Source organism: Haemaphysalis longicornis, unplaced genomic scaffold (assembly GCF_048455015.1).
Source record: "Haemaphysalis longicornis isolate Haplotype H1 unplaced genomic scaffold, Haemaphysalis longicornis Haplotype H1 scaffold_3, whole genome shotgun sequence".
Taxonomy (NCBI): Eukaryota; Metazoa; Arthropoda; class Arachnida; order Ixodida; family Ixodidae; genus Haemaphysalis; species Haemaphysalis longicornis.
Genome location: NW_027526335.1, coordinates 193137920 through 193165635, shown reverse-complemented (window position 1 = coordinate 193165635; position 27716 = coordinate 193137920).

Here is a 27716-nt window from a genome sequence, read left to right as displayed (position 1 = left end):
ACAGGTTCAATTTGCGTGTTTGCAACTCCCATGTTAACAACGCACGCGAATTTGGCCGCCTCAAACGCTCGCTCGAATTCGTTTTCGTACCGAAACGACCTGTACCGAACCGTCCTGTACCGAAATGTCCTGTACCGAAACGCCCCTGTACCGAAACGCCCGTGTCCCGAAACGCCCGTGTCCCGAAACGTCCGTGTACCGAAAAGACCGTACCGAAACGCCCTGTACCGAACCGCCCTGTACCGAAAAGACCTAGACCCACTGTCCTTAAAAAAACGAAGTAATGAACGAGCTATACTTTTTCTGGCTGCTGCTACGCAAATAGATAGGCTTTTTTGGCAAGGCCGCATAAATTTTTACTGGCCTTAAATAACGCAGAAATACGAGCAACAACAGTTGTAATAAACACGTTCGATTTGCGTGCTTGCAACTCTTATGTTAACAACGCGCGCGAATTTCGCTGCCTCAAACGCTCGCTCGAATTCGTTTGCGTACCGAAACGACCTGTTCCGAACCGCCCTGTACCGAAATGTCCTGTACCGAAACGCCCGTGTCCCGAAACTCCCGTGTCCCGAAACGTCCGTGTACCGAAAAGACCGTACCGAAACGCCCTGTACCGAACCGCCCTGTACCGAAAAGACCTAGACCCGCCCGCCAGGCCACCAACACTGCCACCCGCTTCCCAATATGCGTTAGGTACTCTGGACAAAGCGTCCGCGTTTGAATGGTCACTACCCTTTCGGTGCTGTACGACAACATTATAGCGCTGCAGCGCTAGTGCCCAACGAGTCAACTTTGCGCCCTGTGGCGTGGACAAAGTGAGGAAGGAAAGGGGGTTGTGGTCGGAGATCACCGTCACCTGGGCGCCAAAGAGCCAAATGTCAAACTTTTTAAGCCCTCAGATCACCGCAAATGCCTCCCTCTCTATGGTCGACCATCGAGCTTGAGTGGGCGTGAACTTATGGCTCGCGAACGCTATGGGACGCTCGGAGCCAACCTCGGCGCGCTGGGACAAACAGGCACCCGCCGCGAAAGCCGAGGCTTCGGTGGACAACAAAAACGGCGCGTCCGGCTTCGGCGTTGCCAGCGCGGTCGCCTCGCAAAGTGCTGCTTTGAGTCTCTGGAACGCGCTGTCAGCTTCGGCCGACCACGGAATCTTGTTTGGAATTCCCTTCCCGGTCAGTTCCGTAAGCGGCCTCGCCACCTCAGCATAGTTGGGCACGTAACTTCGGTAGTAGCCGCACAGTCCGAGGACGCTGCGCAGCTCCCTCTTAGTCGTTGGCTCTTTAAGCCCCCGTATTGCAGCCAACTCGTCCCGGTCCGGCGCGTGCGCTCCCGAACCGACAATATGCCCTAAGTAGCGTATGGACCCTCGGGCGACCTGACACTTCTCGCGTTTCACCTTGAGCCTCGCCCGGTCTAACGCCGCGAAGACCGCCCTTAAATGTTGTACGTGCTCGCTCAGGGTCTCACTGAATACCGCTATGTCGTCTAGATACGCACAGGCGTATTCAGAGTGCGGATGGAGCAGCTCGTTCATGGCCCTCTGAAACGTTTGCGCCGCGTTTTTGAGGCCAAAAGGCATGACTTTCCATGCAAACTGACCCCGATGGCACGTGAAGGCGGTGAGTGAACGAGCCTCTGGCGCTAGAGGTACTTGCCAGTAGCCTCTTCGCAGGTCCAAAAGGGTAATATAGTTGGCCTGCCCGACGTTCATTATGAGCTCCTGCTGCAGTGTCATCGGATACGCTTCGGGCACCGTTCCTGCGTTCAGTCTGCGGTAATCAACGCATATTCTGACTGATCCGTCCTTTTTCGCCACGCACACGATGGAATGCGCGTGTGGACTCTCGCACGGGAAAATTAAATCCCTATCTAGTAGCTCGTCCAACTGCGCCCCTACTTCTCCCTTTAGAGCTATGGGGATGCGATACGGTTTACACGGTTTTAGCGCGAAGCCCTCCTGCGACACTACATCGTGTTCGCGTACCCTCGCCACCCCCAGTCTGTCGTCGAACAAACCGCTGTACTCCGCAAACACCTTGCGGATCTGACCACTCTCGTTCTTCTCGAGATGACCTAATAAGTTCCCCAACAAGGTCATGTCCGCGGAACCTCCTTTCCCAGATCGGGGCGCGCACCTCCCCGAACGCCTCATCTTCCTCGAAAGCGACGCCAATCTGCATTACCCTACTGTTATAGGGTCGCAACTTGCTTGCGTGTACTAGCCGTCGGTTTCCTTCCGGCATTTCGACAAAGTATGAGTGCTCCCTGTACCGCTCGGTTACCCTACCTGGTCCCTTCCACTTGGGGACATAGGTCGGCGCACTCACTCGTGAGTACACTCATTTGTACTCATTTGTACTCAAACTCACGAGTGAGTACGATGATGAGTGAGTACACACCCAGAAAAAAAAAGTGAGTATGATGACGAGTGAGTACAGGGGTAAGTTCACTACTCGTGAGTACAGTACTCATGAGTACACCACTCATGAGTATGAGTACTCATGAGTACAGCATTCATGAGTATGAGTACTCATGAGTTTGAGTACTAATGAGTATGAGTACTCATGAGTACACAGTACTCATGAGTACACAGTACTCGTGAGTACACAGTACTCGTGAGTACACAGTACTCATGAGTACACAGTACTCATGAGTACACAGTACTCATGAGTACAATACTCATAAATACTGGTTTTGCGAGCGCTTGCACTCTTGAGTATGTGCACTCGTGAGTACAGTACTGCAAACAAGTTTTATCACGAGCTCGAGTTTGGACACGCGTTTACGAGTCGCAAACATTAGCAGTGCCGCTGTGCAGCTTAACTGTCAAGGATGGCAAAATTAGACAACGAAAACTGCACCTCCCCCCTTTCCATGTCCCTGTTTGGCGCGGTAAGCGTTTCGCGGCGGTCGCTTGCAAAGGGGTCACGGTGAAGAGGGAAAAACGAGGGGGTGAGGGCCCGGCGGGAAACGCGGCCGCAGTTGCTCTTCTCCTACGGCACTTGTTGACTGCAGCAGTTATTTTTGTTGACGCGGCCTGTGAACGCGTGGCGGCTTCATTGCGCGTGCTCCCTTCCAGTTGTTTTAGGGGAGAGGCGGTGGAGGCTGCTAACAATGCACGCACTCGGCGTACTGAAATCCCTCTTTTTCGGTTTTCAGAAGTTTCCGTAGACGCATGTCACGCTGTGTAGTCGTTTTGTGAGCCGAACCGCTCATTTCAACAGTCGCAGTTAATTTACGTAACTCGCGTCAAACCGACTACGTGGTTTGTAACGTTTGTCTCACCGAAATTGTCCGCACCATTTCGCTGTGAGTATTCAAGCGAAAATTTGGCTGATGTACGTGCGCCCATATGGATTTATTAGGTCCCCGTTTTGAAACGTTTTGCTCAGGTTCGCTAGTAATATGGTCTCGTGTAGTGCCATTTACAAGTGAGCATATAGCCCCACTGTACAGGTGCGGCGGTGGAATTTGCCCCAGCAATGCAAATAAAATAACCGAGTACACCTAAGCACGTTTGTGAGTTGTGAAACGGACATCATAATATCCAGTTGAACGCGTGCGACGCCTTGTTTAGCCTCACATATTTTGTCGAAGAGCTCTGGCATCTTGCCGCTGGAGAAGCGTTTTTCTTTCGAATGGCTTTACTTTCGAGTGGCAACCCCATTCGCCGCTTCTCGTTTATGCCACCGTGTAATGACGACGCTGACGATGATGGTGAATTTCGGTGGTTGTTATTCCCCTACCTCCACTACTGTTTACAGGCGGGCGCCCACCCCTCGCTAGCAGCTACTGTCGAGTTTAAGCTAACACTGTGGGAGGCCTCGTGAAGGAATCGTTTTGAAGTGATGAACGCCAACGCCAGACGCCGGGATTGTCGCTTAACATCTCGTAAAACATGTGGATTGCACATAACGACGCCACCGCTTTTTTTGATCGATCGCTGTCACCTTCATCCGCACTGCTCGAGATAAGAGCTGCAGATTTCCACGGTGCAACCAACCAACCAACACGGCAATACAGTGACGTCAGTGCAAGCTATCACGCCTCCGAAAAACGCGTCTGCAAACTTTGTTCTCGAGTGCACAAAGCACGGCAGCGCAGTTTGACACTGCTGGAACAGCTGCCAAGCACATGCAGCAACTGGGTGCCCTGCGGCCCTCTACTGCGAGCGATACCCTCTCCACGCCCCCCCCCCCTCCCTCCCCTCCCCCCTTCGAAAACACACACGCACACTGTTGGGACTGGGCCATTCCTGCCCAGTCACCACTGTTGCGACGTTGCCCTGCTCAGTCCGCCATCGACGCGGCGCAGAGCAGAGCGATGAAGTCGAGCCGACGGTGATTTGAAGCTGCATTTATATACACTATATACAAAGGTAGCAAGAGTGTTACATGGCTCGCACAAAGGTGATAGCACTTCTCAACTCAGTGCCTCCAATGAAATGCCGCTGCACAGCCGCTGCTTCAGGGCTGGTTTTATACCCCGGGGTTCCGCCGCAGCCGCGTGCAGTTCGAATCTTTCCAATCAGGACTATCATTGGCCGCAGTTTGAAAGCGAAGTGATTGCGTCAGCCGAGCCACGACAAGAAAGTGAAGGCGACTCAGCGGCGCCGTCTCCAGGGTCTACTCGCTGCATGTCTTTTTCGGGCCGGTCGTCCCAGGCATGATTTGGTGCGGCCGTCTCGATGGGAAAAAGAGAGTAGACTCGGCGGCGCTGTGTGCCGCCAAGTCGCGGCACGTCTGCCGAGAGCTGTTTGACCTAGGCGCGAATCCGGCCCACCATCGGCGCGTCGCCAGGTGCAGCAAATTTGTGTCGGGCGCTCTGGTTAACCGCACACACACGCACACAAAAATTAGTGATTAAGGTCAGACCCGTGGGGGTTTTGGCCGTGCTGTTAACGAAAATAGGCACAACGACGCGTAGCGCCCCTGTCCTGTCCCTTTCTCCCGGCGGGACCTCCCTCTTTGGCTTTTCGCGGAGTAGCCGGTTTTCGTCTTTCTGTTTATCTGTTACTTTGCGGGCTGGCGGCGCTTGCGAGGGGTACGGTTGCGCAATGTTCGCAGAATGCGGAACAGTGGCAGCAGCGTCTCTTTCCAGCTGGTTTTAAAGACGATAGCCTTTCTTTGGCCACTTGAGTGCGGCAATGTTGGCCTGTCAGTCTGTCTGTCTGTGTCTGTCATAAAGATAATTTATTATTGCAACTTAATATCACGCCCCGCTGTATACATGGGAGCTACTGGGGTCACCGTTAAGTAGCTTTATGTACATAATGTGCCCTCTCTACAACTGGCCAACTGCCCCGCGATTCAGCCGCTCGGCCAAAAGTTAAAAGAATCCTTAATCGAGGGCTTCATATTGGCAAAATATTCCCTCGCTACTAAAGCTGGTATCATGCTTCCTATTTATCAGCTTTGTTCAACAAAAATAAAACATTAGGGATATTTGAACCCAGACATAAATACGAAAGTGATATGAAAGCGAAAGTCTCAGGCTACAACCCTGCGCGCTTCGAAGACACATGGAGTCTCGGGAGTTCTTATTTACAGTCATGAATTATACACGGAACCGTAGCCATACAAGCTTGGCTAACAGCCGTGCGCTTTCTGACGCTACCGGCGTCGACAGTGCATTATTTATATGTACAGTGGAGCACACAACGATTAAAACGTCGCCGCGCTTTCGAGCTATTACGGGAACTGTACGTCATGAAAGTAAGAAAAAAAATAAACACCAGAGCACGGCGTCAGAAATGCATCTGAAGGGCGATTTTTTTCGCCTCTTCGCTGAGCCGCCTCGCTGGCTCGCCGGCACCGGGAGCGCGAGCGTGAAAGTAAAAAGAAAGAGTGTGCAACCGGCTGCACAAGGCGGCGAAAAATCCGCTTTTTTGTTTGTTTGTTTTGCTTACCTCGGTTAACCCACGCCATCGACCAATGAGAGGCATCCCATTGCCTGTTGCCCTCAGCTCCTTTCCTGGCACCGTGATAGCATCCCTGGAGAGAAAGAAAGAAGCGACGCGCCACCCTGACGCCTTTCCCTGCGTCCCGATACACACGATACACACGACGGACCGATTCCGTGGCCCAATCGGTCACGTGATGAGACGTCACGGTCCGCCGCGGTCCGATCCAAAGCAGAGCGCATCCACACGGCGGGCCGGCTGAGCGGACCGCGAATGGCCGACCGTCTGAACTCACAAGCCAGAAGGTTGAACACAGGCGCCGTTTGGCCGCGACAACATGTTGTAACGCACAAGCCTGCACTAAACCTTTCATCCCCGCAATAACGGCTACCCGCATGCAAGCCGGGAGGGCGTGCTCACGCAGCCGTCGCCGTCGTTTGCACGAAGGCGACACGACGAGCGGCGACGGCGGGGCGATCCGGGCTGCATACGGCTCGTCACCGCTCGCTGGAACCGAACTCTTCCCTAAATTGAGGTCCACATGCGTGAAACAAAGTGATAATCATAGCTAACATCGCACTAGTAAGAGTCATAGGACTCGCAAGAAAAAGCGCGACTGAAGTATGCGTCGCGATTGTAAGCCTAGCCCGCCGCTTATCCAACCGCGGGTGATTGACAGGCTCCTTCGAGCGCTTCGAAACGGCCGCGCTGCCCGCGCTGTTCTTTATTGGCGCAACTGGATGCGGCTCCGCCCACGCGACGCGGCCGCTGTCAGACCACGCTGATTGATGTCGCCGTCCGCCGTCGAGACTGCGGACCGAAAAGCCTCGGCGAATATTTGGACCGCGAAGGCCGCGGCCCTGCGCGGTCCAACGGCGGTCCGCGCGAATCGTGACGTACTATCACGTCATGCGCGGACCGCGGTCCAAATGATCGTTTTGGTCCGCCGTGTGGATCGGCGAACACGCAAGCCTTAGCCAAGAGGTAAACACATCAGGGAGGGATCACTTGTGGCGGTTGCGCCATGAAACTTGCAACTTCGCGCTGCGTAGCGCGAGCTATTGCAGTGTCGCCCGTTCCCCTTTCGCCCGTTCCTCTTTCGTGCTGTCCTGGCGCCGGTCCACGCAACCAACGACATCGCATCCGGATTTTTAGATATAGCCCCGACAAGCGAGCAAGACGCACGGCGCCTGAAATGCACCATATGTGCCGAACGACCGCACACCAATTACAGGGGAGTTTCCTAGATAAAATGAGACGCACAGCGCACGAAACGCACCAGAGGTGACGGACGACATCCAACTTGAGCCAGTCGAGCTGACCACGGCGAACGAAATGCACAGCGCACGGAACGCCGCCAAGCCAGCACACACGGACAAAACTGCTATTCGCGACATCCTCCGCTCGCGCTGCTGCTATCCCGACTTGGCCAGCGAATGTTACAACCTCAGAAATGACGTGGCCACAAGCAACAAAAGACCCAGCGCACGCGGTTCAACCCTACCGGAACGTACGAGCTCTCCGACACCCGCTGCTCCAGCCCGAGTCCAGCGGACGAACGACATAACACTCGTGCAGGTAGGTCCGTCAACGAGCAACGACACGGCCAGCGCATGCGGCATGTCCGAGCCAGAACGAGCAGGATCCCCGGCATCCGCGCTCCGACCGAGACTCACACGATCAACACTATTTCGTACAAGAGGACGCAACCGCGAGCAAGCGGACTCGGGACGAACGGAGCCTGCTTGTATGGGAGAGATAGCGATTATAGCATTCTCGAAACAACGGGCAAAAGACGAGGGCTTGAGCGACGACACGGACACGGCAAGAACGGAAAAAAATGTACCCGATCCAGACTAAGGCATCGAATGCCCTAACGATGAAGTCACGCTTGCGACGCCAAGGAATGCGGGACCGAACGGACGGCACGAACTACGCCCGCTTCCCCACCACAACGGTTTCACTTCCGAAACAACCACGGCAACTGCGAGCACGGAGCCGAAAAGACTTTGACCGATCAGCCATGCCACCCTACAAAAACGCCACGCTACCGCACACTAAACGAAAAGCCAATCGGCTCCCGCACCATACGCAGCGCACACGTCAATTCAAGCAACGTCCTCAACACGCCGAACTATGCCATCCCTACACAGCGCAGCTCGCCACCGGACAAACCGGACGTCTACGCCCCCACATGCATCAAGCACGCGACGAGCTACACGAACACAATCGCCGACGGAAGCGGCGCGACTAATGCAACGCCGTAAACACTGTCAAGTTCAGGTCTGACGAAGTGAATCCCACGGCACACACACAATAAAAGAAAGCAGATTTGAAATTCACCGAAGCTCAACGAGACGAACACCCTCCTAACGAAGTTTCTAGTATCCGGAACAACAAAAAACAAACGCCAGCATCGAGCATCTGTGAATAAGCGGACAGTGATCTGGATACGAACGGACGTTAATCTGCGGAAACGCTTCATTGTGCCTGGGGGCAGGCACAATTCGGATATAAAGCACGATTAGGAGAGTATCAGCGCGCCCGGAAACGAAAACGTACGACAAAAGCTGCCACGTGAAGACACGCAGAAAACCGCAGTTTACGGCCACGGCCGCACCGACAAGCCCCGAGCTCCCCTGAGCCCGATCCTGTGTTTTTCTAATCAATTAAACATTTTGTTTTTTTCTATTTAGTCTTTCATTCGAGATACGACCTAGCTAACAGTGCAGATAAGTTGGTTATTCGTGAGTGATACAAATTGAGTACTCATGAGTACAGATTGAGTACTCATGAGTGCAGAATGAGTAGCACTCATGATTGCAGAATGAGTAGTACTCATGATTGCAAAATGAGTAGTACTCATGAGTACAGAAGATTGAGTACTCATGAGTACAGATTGAGTACTCATGAGTACAGAGTGAGTACTCATGAGTACAGATTGAGTACGAATACTCATGAGGACAAATGAGTTTGAGTACAAGTGAGTATGATTACAAATGAGTATTTGATGAGTGAGTACGAGTGATTTTGTGAACAGACGAGCTTTTTGAGTCTGAGTTTGATTGAGTACAGCGTGAATGAAAAAAATTGTGATTGAGTTTGAGTGAGTTCTTTCTGTTTTGCCGACCTATGCTTGGGGAACATCTTACCCGGCCTGTCGTCATCAAACACCAACACTGCGTCCCCCTCCTGAAAGCTCTTGCTTGTCGCCCGCTTGTTGAACTGCTTTGCGTAAGCATTCTGCTGCCTGGATGCTACCAGTTCGGCTGTTTGCGCTGCCTGCTCTAGACGCTCTTTCAGTTCTTTCATGTAAGCGGACGGGGACGGGCCAAGGTCCGCTAACGCAAGCATTTCTCCCGTTAAAGCGCGTTTGACGACAGCTAGCGGTCCGCTAGGCAGCCTACCGTACACCATTTCAAATTGCGACACTCCTGTAGTATCATGCGGGACTTCGCGATATGCCCACAAAAGAAAGGGCACCGCCTTGTCCCAGTCTCTACCTTCCTTTTGGATGGTGTGGTACAGCATGTTCTTAAACGTCCTGTTCCACCGCTCCACAGCGCCGTTGCTCTCCGGGTGGGCCGGAGTCGAAAACCTCGGGGAGCAGCCGAGTCGCTTTAAGAACTCCTGTGTTAACTCAGCAGTGAAGTTTGTCCCACCGTGGGACGCGATCACTTCGGGTATCCTTGTGCTGCTAAATACCATCAGTAGGGCGTCGCAAGTCGCCCTAGCGCTCAGAGAGCGGAGACACACTACCTCGGGCCACCGTGTGCACAAATCAATTAGGCACAGTGCATATTTGTGCCCTCTACCTGATGGTGGCTGCAGCGGGCCAATGACGTCCACGTTAACTCTCTCAAACGGGTACCTAGGCCTTACCAGCGGTTCTATCGGGATCCGGTCGGCAGTACGCAAGTCGGATCTTGTCTGGCAGGCATGGCAGCTAGCGCAGTAGCGCCTTACGTCTCCTTCGATAGCCGGCCAAAAGAAACTGTACTTTATGCGGGCCTTCGTTTTGCGGAAACCTAGATGACCAGCCCAGTTTGACTCGTGAGCCATTCGCAATACATCGCCTCTACGACTCTCCGGTAGCACCAGTTGCATTACAGCTTGTCCCAGAAGTTCGTCTCGGTGGTACAAAATGCCGTCTACCACGACCATGCGTCCCTTTCCGCGTTTTGCATTTTCCCAGGCAGCTTGCAATGTCGCATCACTCTGCTGCTCGGCCCGAAACCTCTCCGACGAGCTCCTCTCGCCATTCCCGTCGTGAGTTGTTTCACTGCACTGCTCCTCGCTTCCCGCGTCCTGACCACCCTTTGCTCGCGTTGTAACCTGACCGATTGCAACTTGAACCGACACCTCTGCGCTCCGCTCATCGTCTACCAGCCTTGCTAGTTCGCCCTCCGTGCGGTCCGCTACGTCCCTCCCGTCTGCACATACCACCCCCTTCATCTCGGCTCCCGCCCTAAGACGCTCCCACGCCTCTTCCGAGAGTAGACAATCGGTCTGAGAAACCAACCTGTCTGTCAGCACGCAAAGTACCGGCACCGCTTCTTTAATGTCCGAAAACACGCCGACCTCGCGCGTTATCGTCAACGGAACCACCGCGAGCTTTGCCACTACCTTCTCTCCGAATGCGGAAGTCAAGTTGATTGTCCCGTGAGGCTCGACTAGCTCCGGTGGCAGCGCGCTTTCTCTAACGACAGTTATCTCCGCTCCCGTGTCCAGAATTGCGTCGATCTTCCTGCCATGGCAGCCCAAGCTCACGGGCCTAAGTTCGCTGTGGCCTGCACACGCTTCATTCGTTGCAACTCTGGCCGACAAGCTATTTCCTTTTCCTTCCGAGGCCCCTGCCGTCAGTTTGTTGACATTGTGCGGGCATTTCGCTTTTAGGTGGTCCCTTGAACCACACCCGAAGCAGGCTCCCCACTTTTTTCGCACGTCGGTGCTCTGTTTCACCGCGCCCGGTTTTGGCGGCGGTCCACTTGAAGTTACTCCCTGCGAGGCCGGTGCATGCCTTACCTTTGTTTCCGGCTTCTTAGCAGCGCCGTCCCTTCCCTCTGCATCCTCAAAAGTCTGCAATAGGCTTGCCAAAGCTGAGGCCTTCTTCCAGCCTTCCCCTTCTTGAAGGGTTACGTAGCGCAGCGCGGACTCGGCCAGGTTATTTTTTAGCTGGTCGGCCACCAGCAGCTCGATCACCTCCTCGAACGACTTCACGTTTCTGGCCTCGAGGTAGAAATGAAGGTAACTCTGGAGTCGCGTCGCAAATTGTCTCCACCCTTCACTTGCGCGTTTCCTCGCCCCAAGAAACCTCCGCTGGTATTCCCCGGCTGACAATTTCAGCTCCTCCAGCACTGTCTTTTTGAGAACCTCATACTCACTATGCTGGGATGGAGAAAGCCGCGTCGAAACCAAGGGAACCTTTTCCGCTATAAGTGGAAATACAATTTTGCTCCACAACTCCCTCGGCGCGGCGTATGCCTCAAGCGTATTTTCCACGGACTCAAACCAGATCGGCACTTCCGCTTCTGAAGGGAATTTCGGCACTACTCCCGAGACGAGTTTTGAAAAATGCCGGAGTTCGCTGCGCGTGTCCTGTCCGCCCGAGGCGCCGGAGCTCACACCTGGTTCAGAACTCCTTTTCAGTTTCTCAAGCTCGATCTGCCGCTCGAGTACCAAGCGTCTCTCCTGTTCGATTTTGAGTTCAGTTTCCAATTTTTTCATTTGCATTTCCGCTTCGGACGCCACTGGCTCAGGTGGACTCCGCCCTTCCGCACCTTCATCTTCGTTACCCATGATGGGCTCCCCTCGTTTGTCCGGATTCAAGTGGGCAAAACGCGTGAGCATGCGTTTTACGGGCTCTTGTTGGGTGGCAGTGATCGCGACCCAGCGGTGTCCGACCTCTCCCTCAGATTCGGCAGGTCTGCGATGCCTGTCGGCGCTCCTTCGCCTTCGCCGAGGCGGTGTCGTTCACAGTCCGTCGGTCTGCGGTGACTGCCGGCCTCCTTCGCTACCGCAAAGACTCGCTGTCTCCGTCGGCCGCTCCTCCGCAACTCTCCCAGCTGCTCCGCTAGTCGCCTGGAGTTTCCGGTTGCCTGCAGGTGCTCCTTCACCTGGCTGCAACCCAGTCGTCGCTCCTCCGTCGGCGTCGTGACGACTCCGGTGCTGTCCATCGCACCCAGCAAGTTCGGGTTAAACTCGCCCTTCCCGCTTCGGCACGTGCTCCTTGGATTGGCAGAGCCCTCCGCCCGTGGCCGATGCGTCTATCCTCCGTTCTCGTTCCCTGGTCGTCTCGCCAAGCAGGATCCTGTCGACTGCGCCAGTAATTCGCCTCCTTGCGAGGCGGGCGTTGGTGACCCTTGGAGTTCCTGCCAGCCCTGCGCTGCGTTTAGTGCAGCGCTGCGGCTGTGATGAAGGCGACGACCCGTTGAGACGAAACGAAAACTTGTATTTACACTTTTTACAGTTGGTTACAAAGAGGATACATTGAGGCCGTTGGTCGCTATGTGCCCGCGGCACCCCGTCAGAGACGAGCCACAACTCAACCCGGTCTGTCCGATGAGCGCATGCTTGCAATCGAAGAAACCTCGCATCCGGGGGAGGAGGTCGCGCTCGCTCCGACCGCGTTCCCACGCACCTGCACTGTTGCGGGCCCTTCGTCCAAGGGCGCGCAACCATACGCGCCACTCAAACCAAACGCACGTGCACAACGATATCCGACACCTCAACCTAGCGCTAGCTTCGGCCCGGCCGCACACTGCATCCGCCGCGCGAAATACAAAGCGCGGTCATCCACCCAGCAGCTCCCTCGATTGCCTCCATCTGGCACGCAAGGCCGAAACACGGCGCACAAGGGGGGGGACTCTACGCCCGCGAGGCCGTTGCCCTGTTGCCTGCCTGGGCATGAAATTAGGGCAATAATGACGGGATCACCCGACCCTTACACCACTGAACACATTATTCGGACATGCCCTCAATTTCAAACTGAAAGACAGGTTCTCCTAGACACCCTTCCCGCTAACTTACGACCGAATTCGTTAAATGATCCCCTGCGTCTGTCTTACTCACCTAATTTAGCGAAGGCAGTGTGGGACACTCTCCTGCATTTCATATCCCGACCCACTATTTTAAAGACGATAGTCTTTCTTGGGCTACTTAAACCCAGAAATTTTGGTCTGTCTGTATGTCTGTGTGTCTGTATGTCTGTCCGTCTGTCTGTCTGTGACTCGATTCAGCCACCCGGCCAAAGCAAAACAATGCCTGCACAATAGTCTTATATAGTCACAGCTAAATCTACCCGTCTTGGTCCGGTGTAATGTTCATACTTGTCAACATTGTTGAAGAAGAACAAGACATTACGCAAATATGAGACAACAAATCAATACAGAAGTGATATTTCCAGTGTTCCTTCATAAAAATTCAAACATGCTTGACTTTTGTTAAAATAAATACTTCATCAACTGCAGAAAAAGAATTCACTCCGCCGTCGCCTGCTGTCGCCAGCGCCACTATAGCTTCTGGCGCCATTTTAAGAAATCAACCGGCAACAGTTACGCAAGGTTCCACTAGATAGTTTCCACGTTCTGCTTGCAACGCACGCGGAGTAGGGAAACGCGGTTCTATAAACGTTGAAGTAGGGTGCCTCGATTAACGCGCGTTTTCGCCGTACGGCAGCGTTCGCATCGAGATACCCAGTTTGGAGCAGTGGAACGCGGGAAATTTAAAATGATTGAAGCAAACCTTTGGTGTCTTTACCTTGGGATGAGCGCGACGCAAGAGGAACAACATGAGAGGTGAGCGGTAAAGCGAAGGGAGGCATTTACGTGGCAAAAGTCGATAAAGACTATCGTCTTTTGACGACATTTGCAACGAAAGGAGCAGATACGCGGCCAATTTTTTTCCTTCCTATTTCCCACCCATACCCGTCGTGAACCTTAACTTATCGCTACCCCTAAGGGGGTCTGATGCACTAGCAAGAGACCCCTGGGTGTTTGTTCTACATTTCAATAAACGTTGAAAAAAAAATCACGACACTGCAAATGGCTTATCTGTTAATATTCTCGTCCTGTACCGTCATTAGGTGCAATTAGGCCAGGTAGGGCAGTTACAGCTGCAGGAGGTGCATATAAGAAAGGCTGATCACCACTGGCTGCCTGCGAGGTGCAGTTATCAAACTTTACATGCCTTCAGCTTCCCACTGATTTACGATTTAACGTTTGCTCTTTCCACCAGTTAGGCAATGTAAAATAGTATGTGAGGCACTTGTATTTGGAAGCCCGCATCAGACAGCTGCCTGCAAAAATTTCTGCCCGTGCAAGCATCGCACTCAGCCACCAAGAGCGCAGACATCAAGGGCGATCGCAAGCTAAGTGCAATGGCTTGGCTAATCTCGCCTTTACCATAAAACAAATTGTCCGTTAGTGGGACTGACCTCTTCAGCTTCAGCTTTCATTAAAGGTTTCCTCTCTCTCTGTCACCGCGGAATTCGTAGATATACCAGAACACAGTGAACTCGACCACGTCTCATTTGCGCATTTACCTGTCGCCGAAATAACAAGCCGAATGTGGTACGTCCAGCTTGGCACCCCAATGCACACAATCATTTCCACATCACTGAATTCGCTGCATCACAGTACGGCATATCCTCGCTTGGTGAACTCTTTTGCTGCATGTTGTTGCTGACGGCAACGTGACTTGTATACTTGTAGGATATGGGCGCGCACAACTAGTGGTGTCACACTTCGTTCTAGATTCTTCAGGGAAAAGATCGGTGTCGTCGTGTTGTCGCCGTTTCACCTGCGAGGGCTCAAGGTGACGGCTTCATTCGTGAGCTGGCTCAAAGAAGCAGAACACGACGCCGAGGGAGACTTCGACGATACACTTCAACATATCACGCGGGTATCATCTACGTTGAAAGAAACCAACTCGGGCACAGAACAAATTCCCAGGGGCAAAATGACGAAATAACAATAATAAAAAAAAAAACAAACGGCGAAGCGACCGTAGCGCACACACACAATGCCTTTGGCAATCGCCTTCGCATGCTTTGGCTGAAGCCTTGGGTGAAACTAAAGGAAGTGACGGGGTGACGGCTACGTTGACAGAAACTCTATCATCAAACAAACGCCAAAACGAACCTACCGCTGCAGTTGGGCGTACTTGCGCAATAGTGATAAAAAAACACCTTACCGCAGTCCATAGCTTTTTGATGCTACGCGATAAAAGTAAAAACAACAAAAAAGCCCACGGCTCAGGAAGTGACGAAAATGTCTTTATCACGTGACTTTTGGCTGTGTCGTCACGACCTCGATCTGTTGATGGCCGGAGAGAGCGTCCCGCAGGCCGCACCTTGCGTGCGCTCTCATCCAGCGGTGAAAGGGGGCTGCCGCGACGTCTCTCTCTCTTTTTTTTTAGTTTGCGAGTTTTAGTTTCAGAGTTTAGATTTAGTGAGTGGAGTTGGCCCCCTGTTTTGCCGAGAAAAACAGAAAATGAAATAAAGAAAGAGACAAAAGAAAGCAGGCTTAGGTGGTCGTAAAACTGCATTCTGTTTCTGCATGCAGAATAATTTTCATTCACTGCCTTTTCTCTTCGAAGTTGTGCCTTTCTTCTCGCTATCTCTCTTCTTTAAAAAATAATCCAAAAAAATTGCCAGTTCATTACTTTAAGTGACGGGATATATTGTAGCAAACAACGTTGTAATACATAGAATGCAGCATATATAACTTCAGTTGTCATGAATTTGTTCCGGTTTTTATTTGCGTATGTATATTTTGTTACTGCTTCACAATGCTGCTTATTCCAAAGTTTTTACCACCCCTTTGATTAGTGCCATATGATGTCCGTCTTTTTCTTGTTTCGCGTTTTTCCTTCTTTCCTTTTTTTTTAATTTTCCCCTTTGTCTTTGCTCTTCTTTCATGTTGAGCAACTCTCTTAGTTGAAATCTTTTAATAAATGTCCCTGTATATTTTTATGCGTATAATTTTTGCCTTAGTGTGAGATTGATCAGTCCATTTTCGTACTGTACAAATTCTTCTATGTATCTCCTACAGCAGTTCCCTTTGGACGAATGTAGTAATCCAAATACTTAAAAAAATAAATAAATAAATAAATAAATAAATAAATAAATAAATAAATAAATAAATAAATAAATAAATAAATAAATAAATAAATAAATAAATAAATAAACGAATAAATACGGACTGACTGCAGAACGACTACGTACACTCTGGGGAAAGAACTGAAGTGTGGAAGTCAGAACAGCTAACTTTAATATGCATATCCATAACGAGGACAAAAGGACGGTGTATTTGGCCAATGACAGTTTGCGACTCTCAGTACAATTTTGACTCCGTTGGTACCGTTCATATTCACGCCGTAATTAAAATGAAGCCTGTTCATGTTGCAATCAGCGTACATTATTATTAAATCAGGAAACCTAACAATTTAAAGAAAATGATCTCACCAAGTTAAAAATATGCATATTATACCCTACAAAACCGAAGAATAGAGAAGAAAAGTCCTCTGAACAACACTCAAAATATGAAATAAAAATGACGAGATTGCGAACCGTGTAACGCCCTGCATTTCCACAAAAATGCAGATTTGGTATAAGTTTTACCTTGAGTGGCTAGTTATAATGGCCTAAATGGAGATAATTGGTCGGACATAAGTTTTAAATATTACAAAAATAAAATAGAAAGAATACAATTTAAAAAAAATGATCTGACAAAACAAAAATATATGGATCCTATACATTTCACCCTAAAAGCAAACAACAAACAAAACAATTCGCAAATTAAAGGTGGAAATATAGTATGAATAAAAAATAACGTAAACGCACCAACGCTGCAGTACGCCTTCCATCGTCCGAAAAAGAAAACACCATTAGCGAAGTAAAGGCCCTTCATCACTATGATCGTATATATTTACATCATTGGCCAAAAGAAACAAAAGAAACTTTAAAAGAATAAAATAATAGAACGTTTTTTGCGACTCGCTGCCGTATTCGTCTCTCAAAAACTCACTCTGGAAAAGCGGCTTAAGAATGATACACATTTCTCTGGATTTCTACATATATTTTAAAGCAATGGTTGCTATCATCGTAATGTTTTATAATGAAAATTGAAATGGCAGAAGCGGATGTAATTACGTCGGCAAAAAGTCTGATATTCCGAACTGTGTTTCAAAAAGTAGCTGCAATGAGTGTTACGTTTCTGGGAGTTACGTTATGATTTCGATAGAGTTCTGCATTTAATTTTCTTCAGTGCTGTGAGGTTAACAGCACATACAGTTAATTTATAATTACTAGGTGACTTTAATATATTGTTTTTTTAACACGAATCCATGGACGTTACCCACTCTAAAATCAATTCTCGTCACTAATGCTTCCAGGAAGAGATTGACTCAGCCTGAAAGGGTACCGGAGCATCGACGTCATGGATAGCAGTGAAACCCCTTGGCAGGCTGTGAAAATTGAACAGGGCGATAACAATACCCCCTCACACAGACCCGTGAACCAGCCTGTTTACCACTCTTATATTTTAGCCAGGTCCCCTTCTACACTCTATCTCCCTCGTTTATCAGCCCTCGCAACTTCGGGCTATTTTCTCTCTCTCTTGTTCTGCATCGCCCGACAGTTGCCGATCACTATCTCTACCTCCCCTAACCTCCAACAGCAACTTTATTCTTCTGCTTCTTCTTTTCAGCGCATCGCCATTCATCACGGCGTGGCGGAAACGGGGGATATGGGATTAGGTTGAAAAGTGCACACCCTGTTGTACGTACTTTGCACAAGAAGTCGACGCACGAGAAAAAATTCCCCCGCATTTCCCCGAGGGGGAGAATGTGAAAGTGCGAATGTACGGTTGTCGGCCCGCTTGTGGCGCTTGCGCTCGGCCCCCGCAGCCCACCGCCTCGCCGCCTTCTCTTCCATCTCTTCCATCGGGTTTGTAGTATCACGTGTACACCACGCAGTTATCAAGCCGCTATACGCCTCGAGCGCGGCCTGTAGGGGCGCCACTGAAATCCCCCTAGCGGCCCGTTTCGAAAGCAGGCGCGGGAGTCCGCGCCCCGCTCCCCAGTGCCGCCGCTGCTTTTGCGGCACGTTCACGACTGAGGTTTACCGTTTGTGGGCGTTTGAAATTAATGTTTGTGTGGAGCAGTCACTCTGTTCGCAAATGGGGTGTGTTTACGAGAGTGTAAATGTTTCTGACGCGATCTTAGTGTGGTATTTTCGGTCTGTATAAGCGCCAGGTGTGTGTCACAGGCCAGCGTCGCGGAATCGGCGTATGATGGAGCCGATTGTAGTTACACTGACCTGAATTTACTAGCCGTGTCTCCGTAACCACCGGTTCCGCAGATGTTCATGCTAGGGCTATACACTACGATTTAAATCGGTCTTGTGCGCTTACATAATCAGCGGAGCACTCATACCTGACAGCACACCAGTTACGTTTGTCAATATTATACCTCAGACATTGATCACCACCATTTACAAGCCAGTCTGTGTTAATTTTGGAAATATTCAACAAAAGTACGATGGAAAATGCATAATTATACTCGGGGATCAGCACAGAGTCGTCTTGTCGTGAGTTGCGCGCCCGCAGACCTTCATCTGCTACATATATCCTCTGCGAGCGAGCAGCGCGGACACGGGCTTACAATATAATCCGCGTCCGCGACTAAATGCTTCTTCGAAATATCGTCATATGGCACAGGGAGCCTGCAGAATAAACCAGAAACTGAAATCAAGGGGCCTTATCACATACCACACTCTTCCAACGACACATTTCATCACTTGTTGAACAGCCTACCCTGTATACTTCCAAAAATGCGTCCGCCGTACGACCAGCTCTTCGTTGAAGTAGAAAAACAAAAGGAAAGTGAGCGCGAGATTTATGTGTGGGATTACTAAAACGTTCATTGCTTGATTCTGCTCCGCATTTGTACACGGCGTCCCCCTCCTCCTCCTCCCCCCCCCCCCCCCCCCCACCGATTTCTCGCGAAATAGCAGTGCATTTCGCGTATAGTTGGTCTAGTGAAACCTACTTGGCTTAAGTTTAGACGAACGTCTTTAGCATGCCAGAAGCTGCACTGTTTTTTTTTTTTCATTTCCGTAGAGCGATTATGTTTCTAAATTCCGCATTGGCACATCATTTATTTTTCTGTGGTTTCATTTCCTTGGTTCTTGCTATATGGCGTGTGTGGGCACATATTTAACGACGCACAGGCTTGGAATATACTTTACATTATCGCATGGTTTATATTCTTATAAAAGGCATAAGTTATTGTCCGGGATTGGGTAATCACATGCCCGAAACATATTTTTCTGCGGCGTATATATGCGAAACGAAGCCGCATTCGTTGTCCACGCTGCAAAAGGAAGCCGGTGCCAGTATCAGGTCTAAACGAGGCGTCAGTAGAATTCATTTGTGCCTGATGTTTTGGAGTTGACATGGGTGATATGTTGCTGCCGTCGCCGACGCCCGGAAGAGCTGCGACGAAGCGCGCAGAACCGCGTCCACGGGTAGCTCTTGCAGGCGATCGCGTACTCTACGAAGACGCAGCTGCTTTTTAAGTGACCTAAACGTACTCTTTGCCTATAGTCGTCACTATAACAAGTTTTTTTAGGGCGCGGAAAGGCGTAAAGAAGCGAAATAGAACCAAAACACTGCACGAGCCCCTATCAGTCACGCAGCGCAAATCCCGTCAACGCCGCGGAGAAGCGGCGGCAGGCGGCGTAGCGATCGCGAAGCTCGAGGCGTATACGCCTCGAGATTCGCGATCGCTGCGCCGCCTGCCGCCGCTTCTCCGCGGCGTTTGCGGGATTAGCGCTGCGTAACTGATAGGTGGTCATGCAGTGTTTTGGTTCTCTTTCGCTTCTCTTTGCCTTTCCGCGCACTAAACAACTTGTTATGGTGACGTCTGTAAGCAAACTGCACGTTTAGGGCACTTAAAAAAAAACAGCTGCGTCTTGGTAGAGCGCTCGAACGCTAACGAGAGCTACCCGGGGAGGCGGTTCTGCGCGCTTCTTGGCCGCTCTTGCGGGCGTCGGCGACGGCAGCAGCATATCACCACTGTCACCTTCGAACACGTCAGCACAAGCGAATTCTATTTATTGTCGCCTCGTTTAGACCTGATATTGCCACTGTAAGAGGTTGGTGCGCTTTGCAGAGCAGACAACAAATGCGGCTTTGCTTCGAATATGTACGTCGTAGAAAAATATGTTTCGGGGATATGATAACCCAATAGCTGACAATAACTTGTGCCTTTTATGGGAATATAAGCCACGCGAAAATGTTAAGTACACTCAAAGGCTGTGCGTTGTCAAATGTGTGCCCAATCAAGCTTTATAGCAAGCACCAAGATATAAGTTAATGAAACCACGGGAAAATGAATCGTCTGCAAGTCAGGAATAAATAGAATAGTCGTACGGGAATGAAAAAAACAAAGTGCAGCTTCTGAAATGCTAAAGACGTTCGTTTAAGCAAGGTATACTATTCAGACCAACAAAATGCGAAATGCACTGATATTTCGCAAGACATTTGGGGGGGGGGGGGGGGGGGCTAGGGAGGAGGGGGCCGCTCAACTATAGTTGTTTACAAATGCGGAGCGAAATCAAGGAACAAACGTTTTAGTAATCACACACACACACAAGCTGCGTGTTCACTTTTTGTTTGTTTTTCGCCTTCAACGAACGGCTGATCACTCTGCGGACGCATTTTTTGAATACAGGGTAGGCAGTTCACAAGCTATACGAGGTGTCGTTGGAAGAGTTGATTGATTGATTGTAGATTTTAACGCGCCGACGCAACGGAGGCGATGAGGCGCGCCGTAGTGCAGGGCTCCGGATTAATTTGGCCACCTGGAGATCCTTAACGTGCGCTGAAATCTTGTACACACGGGCTCGTTGAAGAGTGTGGTATCCGATAAGGCTATCTGATTTCGGTTTATGCTAGATTCTGCAGTCTCCCCGTGTCATATAACGATGTTTCGAAGAAGAGTTTAGTCGTGGAAGTGGATTACTCTATAAGCCCGTCTCCCCGCTTCTCGTGGAGGATAAGTGTTATCTTTGCGAGCGCTCACCTCGGGACAAGAGGACCCAGCATTAAAATTTGTCGTCGTGTGCTGACTCCCGAGTATAATTTTGCATTATCCATCGTACTTCTTTCGTAAAATGTTTGTGAAATTCATGCCGCATTGGCTTGTTCAGGGTAGTGATCAATATAAGCGTAACTTGCGTGCTGTCAGGTATAAGTGCTCCGCTATAGATTATACAAGCGCACAAAGTCGATTTACATCACAGTGTGTATGGCCGCAACATGGCCATCGGAGGAAACACGGCTTACGGAGACACTGCCACTAAATTTCAGGGCAGCGGAATCGCAATCAGCTGCATGCATATGCCGGCTTCGGGACGCCAGCCTGTGACACATAACTGGCGCTCATACCGATCGAATTTACCACACTAAGATCGCGTCATAAACGTTTTTACTCTCGTAAACACACCACGCTTGCAAACAGAGTGCCTGCTCCACATTATTCCGCATTTCGAACGCGTAAAAACGGTAAATCGCAGTCTTTAACGACCCGCAAAAGCAACGGCGACAGGGGGGAGCGGGCCGGAGACTCCCGCGGCTGCTTTCGAAACGGGCCGGTAGGGGCACTTCAGTGGCGCCCCTACAGGCCGCGCTCGAGGCGTATAACGCCGCTGAGTCGCCAACGCACGCCGCTGACGACGTATTTATACTAACACTGATATCAGCGTCGCGTCCGTGGCTTGGTCGGTAGAGCGTCGCGCTGCGGCCGCAAAGTCCTCGGATCGAAACCTGGCGCCGGATGCTGTTTCTTTTTTAAATATAGAGGAGCACTGCGGACGCCGCCGCCGCCGCCGGCGGTGGATGGTTTGGGGTCGCTTATAAAGTGCATTCGCACTTAAAAAAGACGCGCAGAGTTTACATGTGCCCAGAAGCTCTTGGCCAGGCCGAGCGCCTGTATAAACACTGCGAGCAGCAGCGACTCCGGCTCGCGTGTCCCAACCACTTTCTCAGGTTGTCCCGTTCGCGTCTGTGTTGTCGGGACCACGCGATGCTCGCACGGAGGAAAGACGTTTTACGGCGCCTGGTCCATACGATTCGAGCAAAATTTATTGCCCGTCGCGGTGGCCCCAGCCGCGCTTTCCTCCGATTCGCGTTTACACCGAGGGCTCATTTTCGTGCGTAACGTGAGTGGTCCAACGCGCCCTGAGTTTGTTGCCGCTCTGCTTCAGCGCATTCTAGATCAGTAGAAAGCACGGATCGGTCATTTCCTTTTGCGTTTTCTTTTCCTATGTGTTCCTCAGTATTTATTTTGAAGCCAGGCTTCGCAGAAAAAGAGACGCGTACAGCGTTTTTTGTGTGCGCTTGTGGATGCGCGTGGTCGTAGAGGGGGTGATACAAATTGAATGCCGATGACACATTGGGTGGTCTCGACAAAGCGAGGCATCGAAACTGAACCAGGGCTACAAGCAAGTGCTGCGGGTGTGGGCAGCAAACGAAAGAAAAAGCGCACTTGACTCTGGACTGGACTGGAAAGGACTTTATTTAAACAAACCCTGCAGTAGGCAGGAGCCGGGTTACGGGTCCGCCTCGACGTGGCCTGGCGTCGCGTCTTCTTCTGCGACCCTACTCGTCACAAGCCCGTTTTACGGAGCCCGTGCCTTTCGAGCGCGGCGAAGACCTGCTGCTGGATGGCCCATGACTGGTCTGTCTTGCTTACGGATGAAAGAAAGAAAAACAAGACTAAATGTTGCGGTGCTAGGTGTCGAGTGACGGCGCACCGGATCGTGGACGCGTTCGCGAGCTCGCCGAACGCCTCGCTGCCCGGCGGCGGCGGCGGCTGGTGGTTCTGTAAGGGAACTCCACGCTGCGAGGTGGTGGTACAAAGGCCACTCGCGCTTCTAAAGCGGGAAAACTGAAAACGCACAAGAACAAAGGCGCACGCACTCATAACACACCAACAGAGAGGGACAGAACAGCTAAGCATTGCTCCTGGAGCAGAAAAACAGGCACCGCCTCCCGGCCGGAGCGGCTAAAAGGAGGAAAGAAATCCTTGGGTCACGTGATCAAAACGTGACGTCAATGGGCTTGTTTTTGAGCGCCTAGGGACAACGCCGAAGTAGGCGCAGCATTTCCCTGGGTCCATCCCCAGTGAACGATTTGCCTTTGCGCTGTCAGCATACCCAGCGTGTCAGTTTGTGTTGATTGCTATCAAATGAAGCTGCAAATGCGTGAATATACCGTGAATGCTAGTATTGGTGCGATATTCCGATCCGATCAGGTGTCTTTCTTACCTACATACTACTACCACATTTCAAGAGACTATCCGATCAGGTGTCTTTCTTACCGGCTACGGTCTTTTCGGTACAGGACGTTTCGGTACAGGGCGTTTCGGTACGGTCTTTTCGGTGCACGGGCGTTTCGGTACACGGGCGTTTCGGGACACGGGCGTTTCGGGACACCGGCGTTTCGGTACAGGACATTTCGGTACAGGGCGGTCGGTACAGGTCGTTTCGTTTCGGCGATCGCTTTAGGCTTCGGGCGTTGTTTACGGGGTGGTTACAAGTACGGAATTTGTACCTATTTATTACAGATGTTTTTGTTCGAAATTCTGCGTTATTTTAGGCCAACAGTTGGTTATGCGGCCTTCTCAAAAAAACCTCTGCTGATTTGTTAAATAATAGCCGCGATATTTGTAGCATTCAGACAACCTATAAGTGTTCATTATTTTGTTTCTTAGCGACCTATTATCACCAGAATGTTATATAACAAATCAGTGACAGTATCATCGTCTTTTTTCACTCGTTTTTTTGATGACTTATTATCACTTGTTTATTTTTTTCGGAAATCAGTGAGGTAAATATTTTCTTTTTGTACTTTGCGGTGACCCTTCGACAACGGCTGCCGGAATGAGTCCCACCGCACGGGGAAGGAACCTGTCCCTTTATAACGTAATGACGAAGAAGTTGCAATTTCTTGTGTTTCTGCATTTGTGTGCGTTGCTTTCTTCTGATAACGCAAGTACTTGAGGTGTTATTAGCAATGCATTACGCAAGGCACCTATTGTACCTTGGCGCACGCTTCAGTCCCGACTTATTCGTAGTTAGCAGGGACTGCGGCGGGTTTATTGTGTTTGTGAATGAAATTTGGAAATGCTGTGTAATGACGTTGAAAGCACTCTGTAATGCTTTATGCAGCATACATACAGTTATTCATCTTCACAAGTACAGCTCATCTGTAATTTTTGGCGTTTTGCTAATATGGTCGTGACCTGAGACCAATGTCACCTGCTGCCCTCCATAATCAGTACTTTTTTGAGCCGCACACCGTTAAAATGATCTTCGCAGAAGGAGGTGTCGGCAAGACATTATACATGACATATATATATATATATATATATATATATATATATATATATATATATATATATATATATATATATATATATATATATATATATATATATATATATATATATATATATATATATATATATATATACAAGTGCCGACTGCAACAGGCATGCTGCAGGTTAAAATGATGAGCCGCTGCAACTCAAATCGCGTGGGATGATGCAAGGGAAAAACCTAGTATAACACTTTAGCGCTACTATTCCGACGGATAATGTTTCTAACTGCCCTGTTAAACCATTTCATTCTTATTTATAAGATAGGTGCTTACTTAGTTTAATAGCCTGGAAGAGCGCTTAGTGCGTAAGAAATATTTCCCGCAGCAAACATGCACGTCAAAGCAGCGTCCCCGAATAGGAGCCACGTTGGATCGCGGCTCATTGGTACCTCTGAAGTTTACATACGGTACTTTTGTGACAAAGAACTTCGCTACTCAAAACTTAGACGAATGTCTAAGTAATTGAATAATCGATTCAGAGAACATTTATGCAAAAAGTAAACAAATGAAACAGGATCGAGGAACTATCCTCAAATATTTACAGGAGAAATCGCTAGAAAAGTATGCGGATTCGTAAGTAGACGTTAAGTTATCACAATATGAGCTCAGAAGCCGTCTTAAAAAAATAGATCTTAGAGATCCTGTGCAAAATCAAATCAAAACAAAAACAAAATAAAGAACTAACTGATATGTTCATGCAGCGAAAACTCGTCAAACCCGTAATTTTTTTATTCTGGACCAAAATTTTGGACCGATGGGGCTGCGAATCCCAATAGAGATTCCCCGTCGGGTCAGTCACCTGTCTTCCCAGAATTTCTCTGGACGCACGGGGAGTGGTGGAGGAGCGTGCATGGCTTGCGGCGGAGCTCGCCTAAAACGCTCGCCCTATAAGATCGGGCTCCCGCTGACATTCGTGCCGCTAACCATTCGGGGTACCAAGGCATGGTTTTTTTCGCAGAATGCGCCGAAGCGCAAGCGATCACGTGGGCGAGGACGGGATGGGAAACGCGAGGGCGCAAATAAAAAAAATCAGGCCCGCCAGGGGACGAATATTCGGTTTTTCTTTTTTTTTATTGCAGTGTTTGCCGACGCAACGCAGGCGATGAGGCGGGCTCTGCGACGCAACGCAGGCGATGAGGCATAGTGCATGGAGGGCTGTGGATTAATTTTGACCACCTGAGGATCTTTAACGTGCGCCGAAATCTCGTACACACGGGCGTTTTTGCTTTTCGCCTCCATCAGAAAAGCGGCCGCCGTGGCCGCGAATCGAATCCGCGACCTCATGCTCAGCAGCGCAACGCCTTAGCCACTGAGCCACCGCGGCGGGTAGAAAATACATGCTGATATTGTCGCTAAAGAAACGAAAATGAACAAGCTTCAAATGAACAATCTACAGCGCCGTGTTTGTGTGATCTTCCTTTCGTCTCGTTCCTGCGCTGTTTGTGACTCAGTTATTTACCAACTGGCCCGCCTACAATCTGTGTAACAAGCTATACATTTTCTGGCTACGGTTACGCAAAGAGGCATTTTTTTTTTTGGCAAGGCCGCATAAATTTCTATTGGCCTAAAATAACGCAGAAATACAAGCAACAACGGTTGTAATAAACAGGTTCAATTTCGTGCTTGCAACTCCCATGTTAACAACGCACGCTAATTTGGCCGCCTCAAACGCTCGCTCGAATTCGTTTTCGTAGCGAAACGACCTGTACCGAACCGCCCTGTACCGAAACGCCCGTGTCCCGAAACGCCCGTGTCCCGAAACGCCCGTGTCCCGAAACGCCCGTGTCCCGAAACGTCCGTGTACCGAAAAGACCGTACCGAAACGCCCTGTACCGAACCGCCCTGTACCGAAAAGACCTAGACCCTTCTAGAATACCTACACCAACCCTGCGATGTGCACTCTGTAGGCGTAACGTTCGGGTTTGGGGTGTACGGATCGAATAGGTACCTGCTGCTTGGTGTTCGGTTCGACCATGTCGAAATGGAGCAATCGGATAGGCGCCAGCATCATAACGCCAGGGACCCACGATCTTTCACCATCAAAGTTGGCTTTCCTGCAGGGCGTATTGGCATACAACTGCGTCCGTGAGAACACTAAAGCTGTGCTTTAATTTCAGGGATAGGTTTTAACTGACACCGCCCGGGAATTTTCGCCGCCAACAAAAGCAAGAGGGACAGCGGTAGTTTTTTTTTTTTTTTTCATTATTGTTATAAATACAGCTGCAGCAGAATGGCTTAAGTAATCTCCAAGGAATTCTGCAGCATTTCGACCAGAACAGGTGATTGTCCCTCACGCCCCATCATAGAGGTAAACTCGGCGCTTTTCAGGATTGACACAAACTCCGAAAGCCCTTGAAAGCCCTTGAAATTTCATTGAACCAAGTCCAAAGGCAAGTTTGGGAAAAATGCCCCGAATACGCTGAAAACCGATTATCGTCGCGCTGTAAAAACACCTAGGCAGTTAACAATGCTTACTTAGACAGTATAAAGACGGCATGTTACAAAATGTGATCTTGACGACGACAGCGAAGCGAACACAAGCAGTCACCGCACGAGCAGCGGGGCTCCTGACATCTTCTTCATTAAGCAAATAACGCTAGCAGCTCGAAGGTCGTCAATAAAGCGGTGTCCTCTAATCCGCGCCTGCTTCCTGGTTTTCACCAATTTGGTGCCGTGGCCAGGATTGAAGGATTACACCGTTGAAGGCCCCTACCGATGAAGCAAGCCCATTGAAGAGGACGCACCGGCCAAGTACGACGCATCGCATTATTTTCCACCGGAACGGCTTCTCTGCCTACCGAGGCTCATCTTGGACCGTCTGAAACGGAAACGTGGTGTGCTGCGCACCTCGACTACAAAGATAATCGGCGAGATGAAGGCCATGATGGAGGTGATCCCACTACCCATCGGTGAGCTGGCTGAAGACCTTAATATGCAAAGCGGAAAGAGTTTGCCTTAATTTAAATAAATACAGAGATAGAGCCCCTCGTCCGCGACGAAGAACTAGATTATGAACAGAGAATTGCAGAAGATTACCGGGATTCTATCGCACGCATGGCCTTTCGCGCTGAAAGACATCTTCAAGCCGCATGCCCTTTAATGACAACCGGGGTGGTAGAGGTCGCAACTTCACCTCAAGAACGAGTTCAAGTAGGATTGCCCAAACTTAAGATCCACCCATCTGACGGAAAATTCATACGGTTACCTGCGTTTTGGAATCAGTTCGAGTCGACGATACATAAGAACCCATGGCTGACAGACGGTGACAAATTGAAGTACCTGCGCAGTTATCTGAAGGGGAAAGCGCAAGGCGTAATCAGCGGATTGCCTACAACTAACGACAGCTACCCCTTAGCCCTTGA